This window comes from Eptatretus burgeri, chromosome 5 (assembly GCF_056783735.1).
Source record: "Eptatretus burgeri isolate ZD-2024b chromosome 5, Ebu_testis_v1, whole genome shotgun sequence".
Classification (NCBI taxonomy): domain Eukaryota; kingdom Metazoa; phylum Chordata; class Myxini; order Myxiniformes; family Myxinidae; genus Eptatretus; species Eptatretus burgeri.
In genome coordinates, this window is record NC_140965.1 from 19,869,326 (window position 1) to 19,884,660 (window position 15,335).

Consider the following 15,335-nt stretch of genomic DNA (forward strand, 5'->3'; position numbering starts at 1 on the left):
GAGGAGGAGGAGGGAGGAGAACGAGGTGGGTGGGTGGAGGAGGAGGAGGGAGGAGAACGAGGTGGGTGGAGGAGGAGGAGGAGGAGGGAGGAGAACGAGGTGGGTGGAGGAGGAGGAGGAGGAGGAGAACGAGGTGGGTGGAGGAGGAGGAGGAGGGAGGAGAACGAGGTGGGTGGAGGAGGAGGAGGAGGGAGGAGAACGAGGTGGGTGGAGGAGGAGGAGGAGGAGGAGGAGAACGAGGTGGGTGGAGGAGGAGGAGGAGGAGGGAGGAGAACGAGGTGGGTGGAGGAGGAGGAGGAGGAGGAGGGAGGAGAACGAGGTGGGTGGAGGAGGAGGAGGAGGGAGGAGAACGAGGTGGGTGGAGGAGGAGGAGGAGGGAGGAGAACGAGGTGGGTGGAGGAGGAGGAGGAGGGAGGAGAACGAGGTGGGTGGAGGAGGAGGAGGAGGAGGGAGGAGAACGAGGTGGGTGGAGGAGGAGGAGGGAGGAGGGAGGAGAACGAGGTGGGTGGAGGAGGAGGAGGGAGGAGGGAGGAGAACGAGGTGGGTGGAGGAGGAGGAGGAGGAGGAGAACGAGGTGGGTGGAGGAGGAGGAGGAGGGAGGAGAACGAGGTGGGTGGAGGAGGAGGAGGAGGAGGGAGGAGAACGAGGTGGGTGGAGGAGGAGGAGGGAGGAGGGAGGAGAACGAGGTGGGTGGAGGAGGAGGAGGAGGAGGGAGGAGAACGAGGTGGGTGGAGGAGGAGGAGGAGGAGGGAGGAGAACGAGGTGGGTGGAGGAGGAGGAGGAGGAGGAGGGAGGAGAACGAGGTGGGTGGAGGAGGAGGAGGAGGAGGGAGGAGAACGAGGTGGGTGGAGGAGGAGGAGGGAGGAGGGAGGAGAACGAGGTGGGTGGGAGGAGGAGGAGGGAGGAGGGAGGAGAACGAGGTGGGTGGAGGAGGAGGAGGAGGAGGGAGGAGAACGAGGTGGGTGGAGGAGGAGGAGGAGGAGGGAGGAGAACGAGGTGGGTGGAGGAGGAGGAGGGAGGAGAACGAGGTGGGTGGAGGAGGAGGAGGAGGGAGGAGAACGAGGTGGGTGGAGGAGGAGGAGGAGGAGGGAGGAGAACTAGGTGGGTGGAGGAGGAGGAGGAGGAGGAGGAGAACGAGGTGGGTGGAGGAGGAGGAGGGAGGAGAACGAGGTGGGTGGAGGAGGAGGAGGAGAGGAGGAGGAGGGAGGAGGAGGTGGGTGGAGGGAGGAGGAGGAGGAGGAGGGAGGAGAACGAGGTGGGTGGAGGAGGAGGAGGAGGGAGGAGAACGAGGTGGGTGGAGGAGGAGGAGGGAGGAGAACGAGGTGGGTGGAGGAGGAGGAGGAGGGAGGAGAACGAGGTGGGTGGAGGAGGAGGAGGAGGGAGGAGAACGAGGTGGGTGGAGGAGGAGGAGGAGGGAGGGAGGAGAACGAGGTGGGTGGAGGAGGAGGAGGAGGAGGAGGAGAACGAGGTGGGTGGAGGAGGAGGAGGGAGGGAGGAGAACGAGGTGGGTGGAGGAGGAGGAGGAGGAGGAGGGAGGAGAACGAGGTGGGTGGAGGAGGAGGAGGAGGAGGGAGGAGAACGAGGTGGGTGGAGGAGGAGGAGGAGGGAGGAGAACGAGGTGGGTGGAGGAGGAGGAGGAGGGAGGAGAACGAGGTGGGTGGAGGAGGAGGAGGAGGGAGGAGAACGAGGTGGGTGGAGGAGGAGGAGGGAGGAGAACGAGGTGGGTGGAGGAGGAGGAGGAGGAGGAGAACGAGGTGGGTGGAGGAGGAGGAGGAGGGAGGAGAACGAGGTGGGTGGAGGAGGAGGAGGGAGGAGGAGAACGAGGTGGGTGGAGGAGGAGGAGGAGGAGAACGAGGTGGGTGGAGGAGGAGGAGGAGGAGGGAGGAGAACGAGGTGGGTGGAGGAGGAGGAGGGAGGAGGAGGAGAACGAGGTGGGTGGAGGAGGAGGAGGGAGGAGAACGAGGTGGGTGGAGGAGGAGGAGGGAGGAGAACGAGGTGGGTGGAGGAGGAGGAGGAGGAGGGAGGAGAACGAGGTGGGTGGAGGAGGAGGAGGAGGGAGGAGAACGAGGTGGGTGGAGGAGGAGGAGGGAGGAGAACGAGGTGGGTGGAGGAGGAGGAGGGAGGAGAACGAGGTGGGTGGAGGAGGAGGAGGAGGGAGGAGAACGAGGTGGGTGGAGGAGGAGGAGGAGGAGGAGGAGAACGAGGTGGGTGGAGGAGGAGGAGGGAGGAGAACGAGGTGGGTGGAGGAGGAGGAGGAGGAGGGAGGAGAACGAGGTGGGTGGAGGAGGAGGAGGGAGGAGGAGGAGAACGAGGTGGGTGGAGGAGGAGGAGGGAGGAGGGAGGAGAACGAGGTGGGTGGAGGAGGAGGGAGGAGGGAGGAGAACGAGGTGGGTGGAGGAGGAGGAGGAGGAGGGAGGAGAACGAGGTGGGTGGAGGAGGAGGAGGAGGAGGGAGGAGAACGAGGTGGGTGGAGGAGGAGGAGGAGGGAGGAGAACGAGGTGGGTGGAGGAGGAGGAGGAGGGAGGAGAACGAGGTGGGTGGAGGAGGAGGGAGGAGGGAGGAGAACGAGGTGGGTGGAGGAGGAGGAGGAGGGAGGAGAACGAGGTGGGTGGAGGAGGAGGAGGAGGGAGGAGAACGAGGTGGGTGGAGGAGGAGGAGGGAGGAGAACGAGGTGGGTGGAGGAGGAGGAGGGAGGAGAACGAGGTGGGTGGAGGAGGAGGAGGAGGGGAGGAGAACGAGGTGGGTGGAGGAGGAGGAGGAGGGAGGAGAACGAGGTGGGTGGAGGAGGAGGAGGAGGGAGGAGAACGAGGTGGGTGGAGGAGGAGGAGGGAGGAGAACGAGGTGGGTGGAGGAGGAGGAGGGAGGAGAACGAGGTGGGTGGAGGAGGAGGAGGAGGGAGGAGAACGAGGTGGGTGGAGGAGGAGGAGGGAGGAGAACGAGGTGGGTGGAGGAGGAGGGAGGAGAACGAGGTGGGTGGAGGAGGAGGAGGAGGGAGGAGAACGAGGTGGGTGGAGGAGGAGGAGGAGGAGGGAGGAGAACGAGGTGGGTGGAGGAGGAGGAGGAGGGAGGAGAACGAGGTGGGTGGAGGAGGAGGAGGAGGGAGGAGAACGAGGTGGGTGGAGGAGGAGGAGGGAGGAGAACGAGGTGGGTGGAGGAGGAGGAGGAGGGAGGAGAACGAGGTGGGTGGAGGAGGAGGAGGAGGGAGGAGAACGAGGTGGGTGGAGGAGGAGGAGGAGGGAGGAGAACGAGGTGGGTGGAGGAGGAGGAGGAGGGAGGAGAACGAGGTGGGTGGAGGAGGAGGAGGAGGGAGGAGAACGAGGTGGGTGGAGGAGGAGGAGGAGGGAGGAGAACGAGGTGGGTGGAGGAGGAGGAGGAGGGAGGAGAACGAGGTGGGTGGAGGAGGAGGAGGAGGGAGGAGAACGAGGTGGGTGGAGGAGGAGGAGGAGGGAGGAGAACGAGGTGGGTGGAGGAGGAGGAGGGAGGAGAACGAGGTGGGTGGAGGAGGAGGAGGGAGGAGAACGAGGTGGGTGGAGGAGGAGGAGGAGGGAGGAGAACGAGGTGGGTGGAGGAGGAGGAGGGAGGAGAACGAGGTGGGTGGAGGAGGAGGAGGAGGGAGGAGAACGAGGTGGGTGGAGGAGGAGGAGGAGGGAGGAGAACGAGGTGGGTGGAGGAGGAGGAGGAGGGAGGAGAACGAGGTGGGTGGAGGAGGAGGAGGAGGGAGGAGAACGAGGTGGGTGGAGGAGGAGGAGGGAGGAGAACGAGGTGGGTGGAGGAGGAGGAGGGAGGAGAACGAGGTGGGTGGAGGAGGAGGAGGAGGAGGGAGGAGAACGAGGTGGGTGGAGGAGGAGGAGGAGGGAGGAGAACGAGGTGGGTGGAGGAGGAGGAGGAGGAGGGAGGAGAACGAGGTGGGTGGAGGAGGAGGAGGAGGGAGGAGAACGAGGTGGGTGGAGGAGGAGGAGGAGGGAGGAGAACGAGGTGGGTGGAGGAGGAGGAGGAGGAGGGAGGAGAACGAGGTGGGTGGAGGAGGAGGAGGAGGAGGGAGGAGAACGAGGTGGGTGGAGGAGGAGGAGGAGGAGGGAGGAGAACGAGGTGGGTGGAGGAGGAGGAGGAGGAGGGAGGAGAACGAGGTGGGTGGAGGAGGAGGAGGAGGGAGGAGAACGAGGTGGGTGGAGGAGGAGGAGGAGGAGGGAGGAGAACGAGGTGGGTGGAGGAGGAGGAGGAGGGAGGAGAACGAGGTGGGTGGAGGAGGAGGAGGAGGGAGGAGAACGAGGTGGGTGGAGGAGGAGGAGGAGGGAGGAGAACGAGGTGGGTGGAGGAGGAGGAGGAGGGAGGAGAACGAGGTGGGTGGAGGAGGAGGAGGAGGGAGGAGAACGAGGTGGGTGGAGGAGGAGGAGGAGGGAGGAGAACGAGGTGGGTGGAGGAGGAGGAGGAGGGAGGAGAACGAGGTGGGTGGAGGAGGAGGAGGAGGAGGGAGGAGAACGAGGTGGGTGGAGGAGGAGGAGGAGGGAGGAGAACGAGGTGGGTGGAGGAGGAGGAGGAGGGAGGAGAACGAGGTGGGTGGAGGAGGAGGAGGAGGGAGGAGAACGAGGTGGGTGGAGGAGGAGGAGGAGGGAGGAGAACGAGGTGGGTGGAGGAGGAGGAGGAGGGAGGAGAACGAGGTGGGTGGAGGAGGAGGAGGAGGGAGGAGAACGAGGTGGGTGGAGGAGGAGGAGGAGGGAGGAGAACGAGGTGGGTGGAGGAGGAGGAGGAGGGAGGAGAACGAGGTGGGTGGAGGAGGAGGAGGAGGAGGGAGGAGAACGAGGTGGGTGGAGGAGGAGGAGGAGGGAGGAGAACGAGGTGGGTGGAGGAGGAGGAGGAGGAGAACGAGGTGGGTGGAGGAGGAGGAGGAGGGAGGAGAACGAGGTGGGTGGAGGAGGAGGAGGAGGGAGGAGAACGAGGTGGGTGGAGGAGGAGGAGGAGGGAGGAGAACGAGGTGGGTGGAGGAGGAGGAGGAGGGAGGAGAACGAGGTGGGTGGAGGAGGAGGAGGAGGAGGAGAACGAGGTGGGTGGAGGAGGAGGAGGAGGGAGGAGAACGAGGTGGGTGGAGGAGGAGGAGGAGGGAGGAGAACGAGGTGGGTGGAGGAGGAGGAGGAGGAGGAGAACGAGGTGGGTGGAGGAGGAGGAGGGAGGAGAACGAGGTGGGTGGAGGAGGAGGAGGAGGAGGAGAACGAGGTGGGTGGAGGAGGAGGAGGAGGGAGGAGAACGAGGTGGGTGGAGGAGGAGGAGGAGGGAGGAGAACGAGGTGGGTGGAGGAGGAGGAGGAGGGAGGAGAACGAGGTGGGTGGAGGAGGAGGAGGAGGGAGGAGAACGAGGTGGGTGGAGGAGGAGGAGGAGGGAGGAGAACGAGGTGGGTGGAGGAGGAGGAGGAGGGAGGAGAACGAGGTGGGTGGAGGAGGAGGAGGAGGGAGGAGAACGAGGTGGGTGGAGGAGGAGGAGGAGGGAGGAGAACGAGGTGGGTGGAGGAGGAGGAGGGAGGAGAACGAGGTGGGTGGAGGAGGAGGAGGAGGGAGGAGAACGAGGTGGGTGGAGGAGGAGGAGGAGGGAGGAGAACGAGGTGGGTGGAGGAGGAGGAGGGAGGAGAACGAGGTGGGTGGAGGAGGAGGAGGAGGGAGGAGAACGAGGTGGGTGGAGGAGGAGGAGGGAGGAGAACGAGGTGGGTGGAGGAGGAGGAGGAGGGAGGAGAACGAGGTGGGTGGAGGAGGAGGAGGAGGGAGGAGAACGAGGTGGGTGGAGGAGGAGGAGGAGGAGGAGAACGAGGTGGGTGGAGGAGGAGGAGGAGGGAGGAGAACGAGGTGGGTGGAGGAGGAGGAGGAGGAGGGAGGAGAACGAGGTGGGTGGAGGAGGAGGAGGAGGGAGGAGAACGAGGTGGGTGGAGGAGGAGGAGGAGGGAGGAGAACGAGGTGGGTGGAGGAGGAGGAGGAGGAGGAGGAGAACGAGGTGGGTGGAGGAGGAGGAGGAGGAGGGAGGAGAACGAGGTGGGTGGAGGAGGAGGAGGAGGAGGAGGAGAACGAGGTGGGTGGAGGAGGAGGAGGAGGGAGGAGAACGAGGTGGGTGGAGGAGGAGGAGGAGGGAGGAGAACGAGGTGGGTGGAGGAGGAGGAGGAGGGAGGAGAACGAGGTGGGTGGAGGAGGAGGAGGAGGGAGGAGAACGAGGTGGGTGGAGGAGGAGGAGGAGGGAGGAGAACGAGGTGGGTGGAGGAGGAGGAGGGAGGAGAACGAGGTGGGTGGAGGAGGAGGAGGAGGAGGAGAACGAGGTGGGTGGAGGAGGAGGAGGAGGAGGAGAACGAGGTGGGTGGAGGAGGAGGAGGAGGGAGGAGAACGAGGTGGGTGGAGGAGGAGGAGGAGGAGGGAGGAGAACGAGGTGGGTGGAGGAGGAGGAGGAGGAGGGAGGAGAACGAGGTGGGTGGAGGAGGAGGAGGGAGGAGAACGAGGTGGGTGGAGGAGGAGGAGGAGGAGGAGAACGAGGTGGGTGAGGAGGAGGAGGAGGGAGGAGAACGAGGTGGGTGGAGGAGGAGGAGGAGGGAGGAGAACGAGGTGGGTGGAGGAGGAGGAGGGAGGAGAACGAGGTGGGTGGAGGAGGAGGAGGAGGGAGGAGAACGAGGTGGGTGGAGGAGGAGGAGGAGGGAGGAGAACGAGGTGGGTGGAGGAGGAGGAGGGAGGAGAACGAGGTGGGTGGAGGAGGAGGAGGAGGGAGGAGGAGAACGAGGTGGGTGGAGGAGGAGGAGGAGGGAGGAGAACGAGGTGGGTGGAGGAGGAGGAGGAGGGAGGAGAACGAGGTGGGTGGAGGAGGAGGAGGAGGAGGGAGGAGAACGAGGTGGGTGGAGGAGGAGGAGGAGGAGGAGAACGAGGTGGGTGGAGGAGGAGGAGGGAGGAGAACGAGGTGGGTGGAGGAGGAGGAGGGAGGAGAACGAGGTGGGTGGAGGAGGAGGAGGAGGAGGGAGGAGAACGAGGTGGGTGGAGGAGGAGGAGGAGGGAGGAGAACGAGGTGGGTGGAGGAGGAGGAGGAGGGAGGAGAACGAGGTGGGTGGAGGAGGAGGAGGAGGGAGGAGAACGAGGTGGGTGGAGGAGGAGGAGGAGGAGGAGAACGAGGTGGGTGGAGGAGGAGGAGGAGGGAGGAGAACGAGGTGGGTGGAGGAGGAGGAGGAGGGAGGAGAACGAGGTGGGTGGAGGAGGAGGAGGGAGGAGAACGAGGTGGGTGGAGGAGGAGGAGGGAGGAGAACGAGGTGGGTGGAGGAGGAGGAGGAGGGAGGAGAACGAGGTGGGTGGAGGAGGAGGAGGGAGGAGAACGAGGTGGGTGGAGGAGGAGGAGGAGGGAGGAGAACGAGGTGGGTGGAGGAGGAGGAGGAGGGAGGAGAACGAGGTGGGTGGAGGAGGAGGAGGAGGGAGGAGAACGAGGTGGGTGGAGGAGGAGGAGGAGGGAGGAGAACGAGGTGGGTGGAGGAGGAGGAGGAGGGAGGAGAACGAGGTGGGTGGAGGAGGAGGAGGAGGGAGGAGAACGAGGTGGGTGGAGGAGGAGGAGGAGGAGAGAACGAGGTGGGTGGAGGAGGAGGAGGAGGGAGGAGAACGAGGTGGGTGGAGGAGGAGGAGGAGGGAGGAGAACGAGGTGGGTGGAGGAGGAGGAGGAGGGAGGAGAACGAGGTGGGTGGAGGAGGAGGAGGGAGGAGAACGAGGTGGGTGGAGGAGGAGGAGGGAGGAGAACGAGGTGGGTGGAGGAGGAGGAGGAGGGAGGAGAGAACGAGGTGGGTGGAGGAGGAGGAGGAGGGAGGAGAACGAGGTGGGTGGAGGAGGAGGAGGGAGGAGAACGAGGTGGGTGGAGGAGGAGGAGGGAGGAGAACGAGGTGGGTGGAGGAGGAGGAGGGAGGAGAACGAGGTGGGTGGAGGAGGAGGAGGGAGGAGACCGAGGTGGGTGGAGGAGGAGGAGGAGGAGGAGAACGAGGTGGGTGGAGGAGGAGGAGGAGGAGGAGAACGAGGTGGGTGGAGGAGGAGGAGGAGGAGAACGAGGTGGGTGGAGGAGGAGGGAGGAGAACGAGGTGGGTGGAGGAGGAGGAGGAGAACGAGGTGGGTGGAGGAGGAGGAGGGAGGAGAACGAGGTGGGTGGAGGAGGAGGAGGAGGGAGGAGAACGAGGTGGGTGGAGGAGGAGAGGAGGAGGAGGAGGAGAACGAGGTGGGTGGAGGAGGAGGAGGGAGGAGAACGAGGTGGGTGGTGGAGGAGGAGGAGGGAGGAGAACGAGGTGGGTGGAGGAGGAGGAGGAGGGAGGAGAACGAGGTGGGTGGAGGAGGAGGAGGAGGGAGGAGAACGAGGTGGGTGGAGGAGGAGGGAGGAGAACGAGGTGGGTGGAGGAGGAGGAGGAGGAGGAGGAGAACGAGGTGGGTGGAGGAGGAGGAGGAGGGAGGAGAACGAGGTGGGTGGAGGAGGAGGAGGAGGGAGGAGAACGAGGTGGGTGGAGGAGGAGGAGGAGGGAGGAGAACGAGGTGGGTGGAGGAGGAGGAGGAGGGAGGAGAACGAGGTGGGTGGAGGAGGAGGAGGAGGGAGGAGAACGAGGTGGGTGGAGGAGGAGGAGGAGGAGGAGAACGAGGTGGGTGGAGGAGGAGGAGGAGGGAGGAGAACGAGGTGGGTGGAGGAGGAGGAGGAGGAGAACGAGGTGGGTGGAGGAGGAGGAGGAGGAGAACGAGGTGGGTGGAGGAGGAGGAGGGAGGAGGAGAACGAGGTGGGTGGAGGAGGAGGAGGAGGAGGAGAACGAGGTGGGTGGAGGAGGAGGAGGGAGGAGAACGAGGTGGGTGGAGGAGGAGGAGGAGGGAGGAGAACGAGGTGGGTGGAGGAGGAGGAGGGAGGAGAACGAGGTGGGTGGAGGAGGAGGAGGAGGGAGGAGAACGAGGTGGGTGGAGGAGGAGGAGGAGGGAGGAGAACGAGGTGGGTGGAGGAGGAGGAGGAGGGAGGAGAGAACGAGGTGGGTGGAGGAGGAGGAGGGAGGAGAACGAGGTGGGTGGAGGAGGAGGAGGAGGGAGGAGAACGAGGTGGGTGGAGGAGGAGGAGGAGGAGAACGAGGTGGGTGGAGGAGGAGGAGGGAGGAGAACGAGGTGGGTGGAGGAGGAGGAGGGAGGAGAACGAGGTGGGTGGAGGAGGAGGAGGGAGGAGAACGAGGTGGGTGGAGGAGGAGGAGGAGGGAGGAGAACGAGGTGGGTGGAGGAGGAGGAGGAGGAGAACGAGGTGGGTGGAGGAGGAGGAGGAGGGAGGAGAACGAGGTGGGTGGAGGAGGAGGAGGGAGGAGAACGAGGTGGGTGGAGGAGGAGGAGGAGGGAGGAGAACGAGGTGGGTGGAGGAGGAGGAGGAGGAGGAGGAGAACGAGGTGGGTGGAGGAGGAGGAGGGAGGAGAACGAGGTGGGTGGAGGAGGAGGAGGGAGGAGAACGAGGTGGGTGGAGGAGGAGGAGGGAGGAGAACGAGGTGGGTGGAGGAGGAGGAGGAGGAGGAGAACGAGGTGGGTGGAGGAGGAGGAGGAGGGAGGAGAACGAGGTGGGTGGAGGAGGAGGAGGAGGAGGAGAACGAGGTGGGTGGAGGAGGAGGAGGGAGGAGAACGAGGTGGGTGGAGGAGGAGGAGGGAGGAGAACGAGGTGGGTGGAGGAGGAGGAGGGAGGAGAACGAGGTGGGTGGAGGAGGAGGAGGAGGGAGGAGAACGAGGTGGGTGGAGGAGGAGGAGGAGGAGGAGAACGAGGTGGGTGGAGGAGGAGGAGGGAGGAGAACGAGGTGGGTGGAGGAGAGGAGGAGGGAGGAGAACGAGGTGGGTGGAGGAGGAGGAGGAGGAGAACGAGGTGGGTGGAGGAGGAGGAGGAGGGAGGAGAACGAGGTGGGTGGAGGAGGAGGAGGGAGGAGAACGAGGTGGGTGGAGGAGGAGGAGGGAGGAGAACGAGGTGGGTGGAGGAGGAGGAGGAGGGAGGAGAACGAGGTGGGTGGAGGAGGAGGAGGAGGAGGAGAACGAGGTGGGTGGAGGAGGAGGAGGGAGGAGAACGAGGTGGGTGGAGGAGGAGGAGGGAGGAGAACGAGGTGGGTGGAGGAGGAGGAGGAGGAGAACGAGGTGGGTGGAGGAGGAGGAGGGAGGAGAACGAGGTGGGTGGAGGAGGAGGAGGAGGAGGAGAACGAGGTGGGTGGAGGAGGAGGGAGGAGGAGAACGAGGTGGGTGGAGGAGGAGGAGGGAGGAGAACGAGGTGGGTGGAGGAGGGAGGAGAACGAGGTGGGTGGAGGAGGAGGAGGGAGGAGAACGAGGTGGGTGGAGGAGGAGGAGGGAGGAGAACGAGGTGGGTGGAGGAGGAGGAGGAGGGAGGAGAACGAGGTGGGTGGAGGAGGAGGAGGAGGAGGAGAACGAGGTGGGTGGAGGAGGAGGAGGGAGGAGAACGAGGTGGGTGGAGGAGGAGGAGGAGGAGGAGAACGAGGTGGGTGGAGGAGGAGGAGGAGGGAGGAGAACGAGGTGGGTGGAGGAGGAGGAGGAGGGAGGAGAACGAGGTGGGTGGAGGAGGAGGAGGGAGGAGAACGAGGTGGGTGGAGGAGGAGGAGGAGGAGGAGAACGAGGTGGGTGGAGGAGGAGGAGGAGGGAGGAGAACGAGGTGGGTGGAGGAGGAGGAGGAGGAGAACGAGGTGGGTGGAGGAGGAGGAGGAGGAGGAGAACGAGGTGGGTGGAGGAGGAGGAGGGAGGAGAACGAGGTGGGTGGAGGAGGAGGAGGGAGGAGAACGAGGTGGGTGGAGGAGGAGGAGGAGGGAGGAGAACGAGGTGGGTGGAGGAGGAGGAGGGAGGAGAACGAGGTGGGTGGTGGAGGAGGAGGAGGGAGGAGAACGAGGTGGGTGGAGGAGGAGGAGGAGGGAGGAGAACGAGGTGGGTGGAGGAGGAGGGAGGAGAACGAGGTGGGTGGAGGAGGAGGAGGGAGGAGAACGAGGTGGGTGGAGGAGGAGGAGGGAGGAGAACGAGGTGGGTGGAGGAGGAGGAGGGAGGAGAACGAGGTGGGTGGAGGAGGAGGAGGAGGGAGGAGAACGAGGTGGGTGGAGGAGGAGGAGGAGGGAGGAGAACGAGGTGGGTGGAGGAGGAGGAGGAGGGAGGAGAACGAGGTGGTGGAGGAGGAGGAGGAGGAGAACGAGGTGGGTGGAGGAGGAGGAGGGAGGAGAACGAGGTGGGTGGAGGAGGAGGAGGAGGGAGGAGAACGAGGTGGGTGGAGGAGGAGGAGGAGGAGGGAGGAGAACGAGGTGGGTGGAGGAGGAGGAGGGAGGAGAACGAGGTGGGTGGAGGAGGAGGAGGGAGGAGAACGAGGTGGGTGGAGGAGGAGGAGGGAGGAGAACGAGGTGGGTGGAGGAGGAGGAGGGAGGAGAACGAGGTGGGTGGAGGAGGAGGAGGGAGGAGAACGAGGTGGGTGGAGGAGGAGGAGGAGGAGGGAGGAGAACGAGGTGGGTGGAGGAGGAGGAGGAGGAGGAGAACGAGGTGGGTGGAGGAGGAGGAGGGAGGAGAACGAGGTGGGTGGAGGAGGAGGAGGGAGGAGAACGAGGTGGGTGGAGGAGGAGGAGGGAGGAGAACGAGGTGGGTGGAGGAGGAGGAGGAGGAGGAGAACGAGGTGGGTGGAGGAGGAGGAGGAGGAGGAGGAGAACGAGGTGGGTGGAGGAGGAGGAGGGAGGAGAACGAGGTGGGTGGAGGAGGAGGAGGGAGGAGAACGAGGTGGGTGGAGGAGGAGGAGGAGGGAGGAGAACGAGGTGGGTGGAGGAGGAGGAGGGAGGAGAACGAGGTGGGTGGAGGAGGAGGAGGAGGAGGAGAACGAGGTGGGTGGAGGAGGAGGAGGAGGAGGGAGGAGAACGAGGTGGGTGGAGGAGGAGGAGGAGGAGGGAGGAGAACGAGGTGGGTGGAGGAGGAGGAGGAGGGAGGAGAACGAGGTGGGTGGAGGAGGAGGAGGAGGGAGGAGAACGAGGTGGGTGGAGGAGGAGGAGGGAGGAGAACGAGGTGGGTGGAGGAGGAGGAGGAGGAGGAGAACGAGGTGGGTGGAGGAGGAGGAGGGAGGAGAACGAGGTGGGTGGAGGAGGAGGAGGAGGAGGGAGGAGAACGAGGTGGGTGGAGGAGGAGGAGGAGGGAGGAGAACGAGGTGGGTGGAGGAGGAGGAGGAGGAGGGAGGAGAACGAGGTGGGTGGAGGAGGAGGAGGAGGGAGGAGAACGAGGTGGGTGGAGGAGGAGGAGGAGGAGGGAGGAGAACGAGGTGGGTGGAGGAGGAGGAGGAGGGAGGAGAACGAGGTGGGTGGAGGAGGAGGAGGAGGGAGGAGAACGAGGTGGGTGGAGGAGGAGGAGGGAGGAGAACGAGGTGGGTGGAGGAGGAGGAGGAGGAGGAGGAGAACGAGGTGGGTGGAGGAGGAGGAGGAGGAGGAGGAGAACGAGGTGGGTGGAGGAGGAGGAGGAGGGAGGAGAACGAGGTGGGTGGAGGAGGAGGAGGGAGGAGAACGAGGTGGGTGGAGGAGGAGGAGGAGGGAGGAGAACGAGGTGGGTGGAGGAGGAGGAGGAGGGAGGAGAACGAGGTGGGTGGAGGAGGAGGAGGAGGAGGGAGGAGAACGAGGTGGGTGGAGGAGGAGGAGGAGGAGGAGGAGAACGAGGTGGGTGGAGGAGGAGGAGGGAGGAGAACGAGGTGGGTGGAGGAGGAGGAGGAGGAGGAGGAGGAGGAGAACGAGGTGGGTGGAGGAGGAGGAGGAGGGAGGAGAACGAGGTGGGTGGAGGAGGAGGAGGAGGAGGGAGGAGAACGAGGTGGGTGGAGGAGGAGGAGGAGGGAGGAGAACGAGGTGGGTGGAGGAGGAGGAGGAGGGAGGAGAACGAGGTGGGTGGAGGAGGAGGAGGAGGGAGGAGAACGAGGTGGGTGGAGGAGGAGGAGGAGGGAGGAGAACGAGGTGGGTGGAGGAGGAGGAGGAGGGAGGAGAACGAGGTGGGTGGAGGAGGAGGAGGAGGGAGGAGAACGAGGTGGGTGGAGGAGGAGGAGGAGGGAGGAGAACGAGGTGGGTGGAGGAGGAGGAGGAGGAGGAGGAGGAGAACGAGGTGGGTGGAGGAGGAGGAGGAGGGAGGAGAACGAGGTGGGTGGAGGAGGAGGAGGAGGGAGGAGAACGAGGTGGGTGGAGGAGGAGGAGGGAGGAGAACGAGGTGGGTGGTGGAGGAGGAGGAGGAGGAGAACGAGGTGGGTGGAGGAGGAGGAGGGAGGAGAACGAGGTGGGTGGAGGAGGAGGAGGAGGAGAACGAGGTGGGTGGAGGAGGAGGAGGAGGGAGGAGAACGAGGTGGGTGGAGGAGGAGGAGGAGGGAGGAGGAGAACGAGGTGGGTGGAGGAGGAGGAGGAGGAGGAGGAGAACGAGGTGGGTGGAGGAGGAGGAGGAGGAGGGAGGAGAACGAGGTGGGTGGAGGAGGAGGAGGGAGGAGAACGAGGTGGGTGGAGGAGGAGGAGGAGGGAGGAGAACGAGGTGGGTGGAGGAGGAGGAGGGAGGAGAACGAGGTGGGTGGAGGAGGAGGAGGAGGGAGGAGAACGAGGTGGGTGGAGGAGGAGGAGGGAGGAGAACGAGGTGGGTGGAGGAGGAGGAGGAGGGAGGAGAACGAGGTGGGTGGAGGAGGAGGAGGAGGGAGGAGAACGAGGTGGGTGGAGGAGGAGGAGGAGGAGGAGAGAACGAGGTGGGTGGAGGAGGAGGAGGAGGGAGGAGAACGAGGTGGGTGGAGGAGGAGGAGGGAGGAGAACGAGGTGGGTGGAGGAGGAGGAGGGAGGAGAACGAGGTGGGTGGAGGAGGAGGAGGAGGGAGGAGAACGAGGTGGGTGGAGGAGGAGGGAGGAGAACGAGGTGGGTGGAGGAGGAGGAGGAGGAGGGAGGAGAACGAGGTGGGTGGAGGAGGAGGAGGAGGGAGGAGAACGAGGTGGGTGGAGGAGGAGGAGGAGGGAGGAGAACGAGGTGGGTGGAGGAGGAGGGGAGGAGAACGAGGTGGGTGGAGGAGGAGGAGGGAGGAGAACGAGGTGGGTGGTGGAGGAGGAGGAGGGAGGAGAACGAGGTGGGTGGAGGAGGAGGAGGAGGGAGGAGAACGAGGTGGGTGGAGGAGGAGGAGGAGGGAGGAGAACGAGGTGGGTGGTGGAGGAGGAGGAGGGAGGAGAACGAGGTGGGTGGAGGAGGAGGAGGAGGGAGGAGAACGAGGTGGGTGGAGGAGGAGGAGGGAGGAGAACGAGGTGGGTGGAGGAGGAGGAGGAGGAGGGAGGAGAACGAGGTGGGTGGAGGAGGAGGAGGAGGGAGGAGAACGAGGTGGGTGGAGGAGGAGGAGGAGGGAGGAGAACGAGGTGGGTGGAGGAGGAGGAGGAGGAGGAGAACGAGGTGGGTGGTGGAGGAGGAGGAGGGAGGAGAACGAGGTGGGTGGTGGAGGAGGAGGAGGAGGAGAACGAGGTGGGTGGTGGAGGAGGAGGAGGGAGGAGAACGAGGTGGGTGGTGGAGGAGGAGGAGGGAGGAGGACGAGGTGGGCGGCGGAGGAGGAGGAGGGAGGAGAACGAGGAGGGTGGTGGAGGAGGAGGAGGGAGGAGAACGAGGTGGGTGGTGGAGGAGGAGGAGGGAGGAGAACGAGGTGGGTGGAGGAGGAGGAGGGAGGAGAACGAGGTGGGTGGAGGAGGAGGAGGGAGGAGAACGAGGTGGGTGGTGGAGGAGGAGGAGGGAGGAGAACGAGGTGGGCGGTGGAGGAGGAGGAGGGAGGAGCACGAGGTGGGTGGTGGAGGAGGAGGAGGGAGGAGAACGAGGTGGGTGGAGGAGGAGGAGGAGGAGAACGAGGTGGGTGGAGGAGGAGGAGGAGGAGGGAGGAGAACGAGGTGGGTGGAGGAGGAGGAGGAGGGAGGAGGACGAGGTGGGTGGAGGAGGACGAGGTGGGTGGAGGAGGACGAGGTGGGTGGAGGAGGAGGAGGAGGGAGGAGAACGAGGTGGGTGGAGGAGGAGGAGGAGGAGAACGAGGTGGGTGGTGGAGGAGGAGGAGAACGAGGTGGGTGGAGGAGGAGGAGGTGGGAGGAGGAGGACGAGGTGGGTGGAGGAGGAGGAGGAGGGAGGAGAACGAGGTGGGTGGTGGAGGAGGAGGAGGGAGGAGAACGAGGTGGGTGGAGGAGGAGGAGGGAGGAGGAACGAGGTGGGTGGAGGAGGAGGAGGAGAACGAGGTGGGTGGTGGAGGAGGAGGAGGGAGGAGAACGAGGTGGGTGGTGGAGGAGGAGGAGGGAGGAGAACGAGGTGGGTGGAGGAGGAGGAGGAGGGAGGAGGACGAGGTGGGTGGAGGAGGACGAGGTGGGTGGAGGAG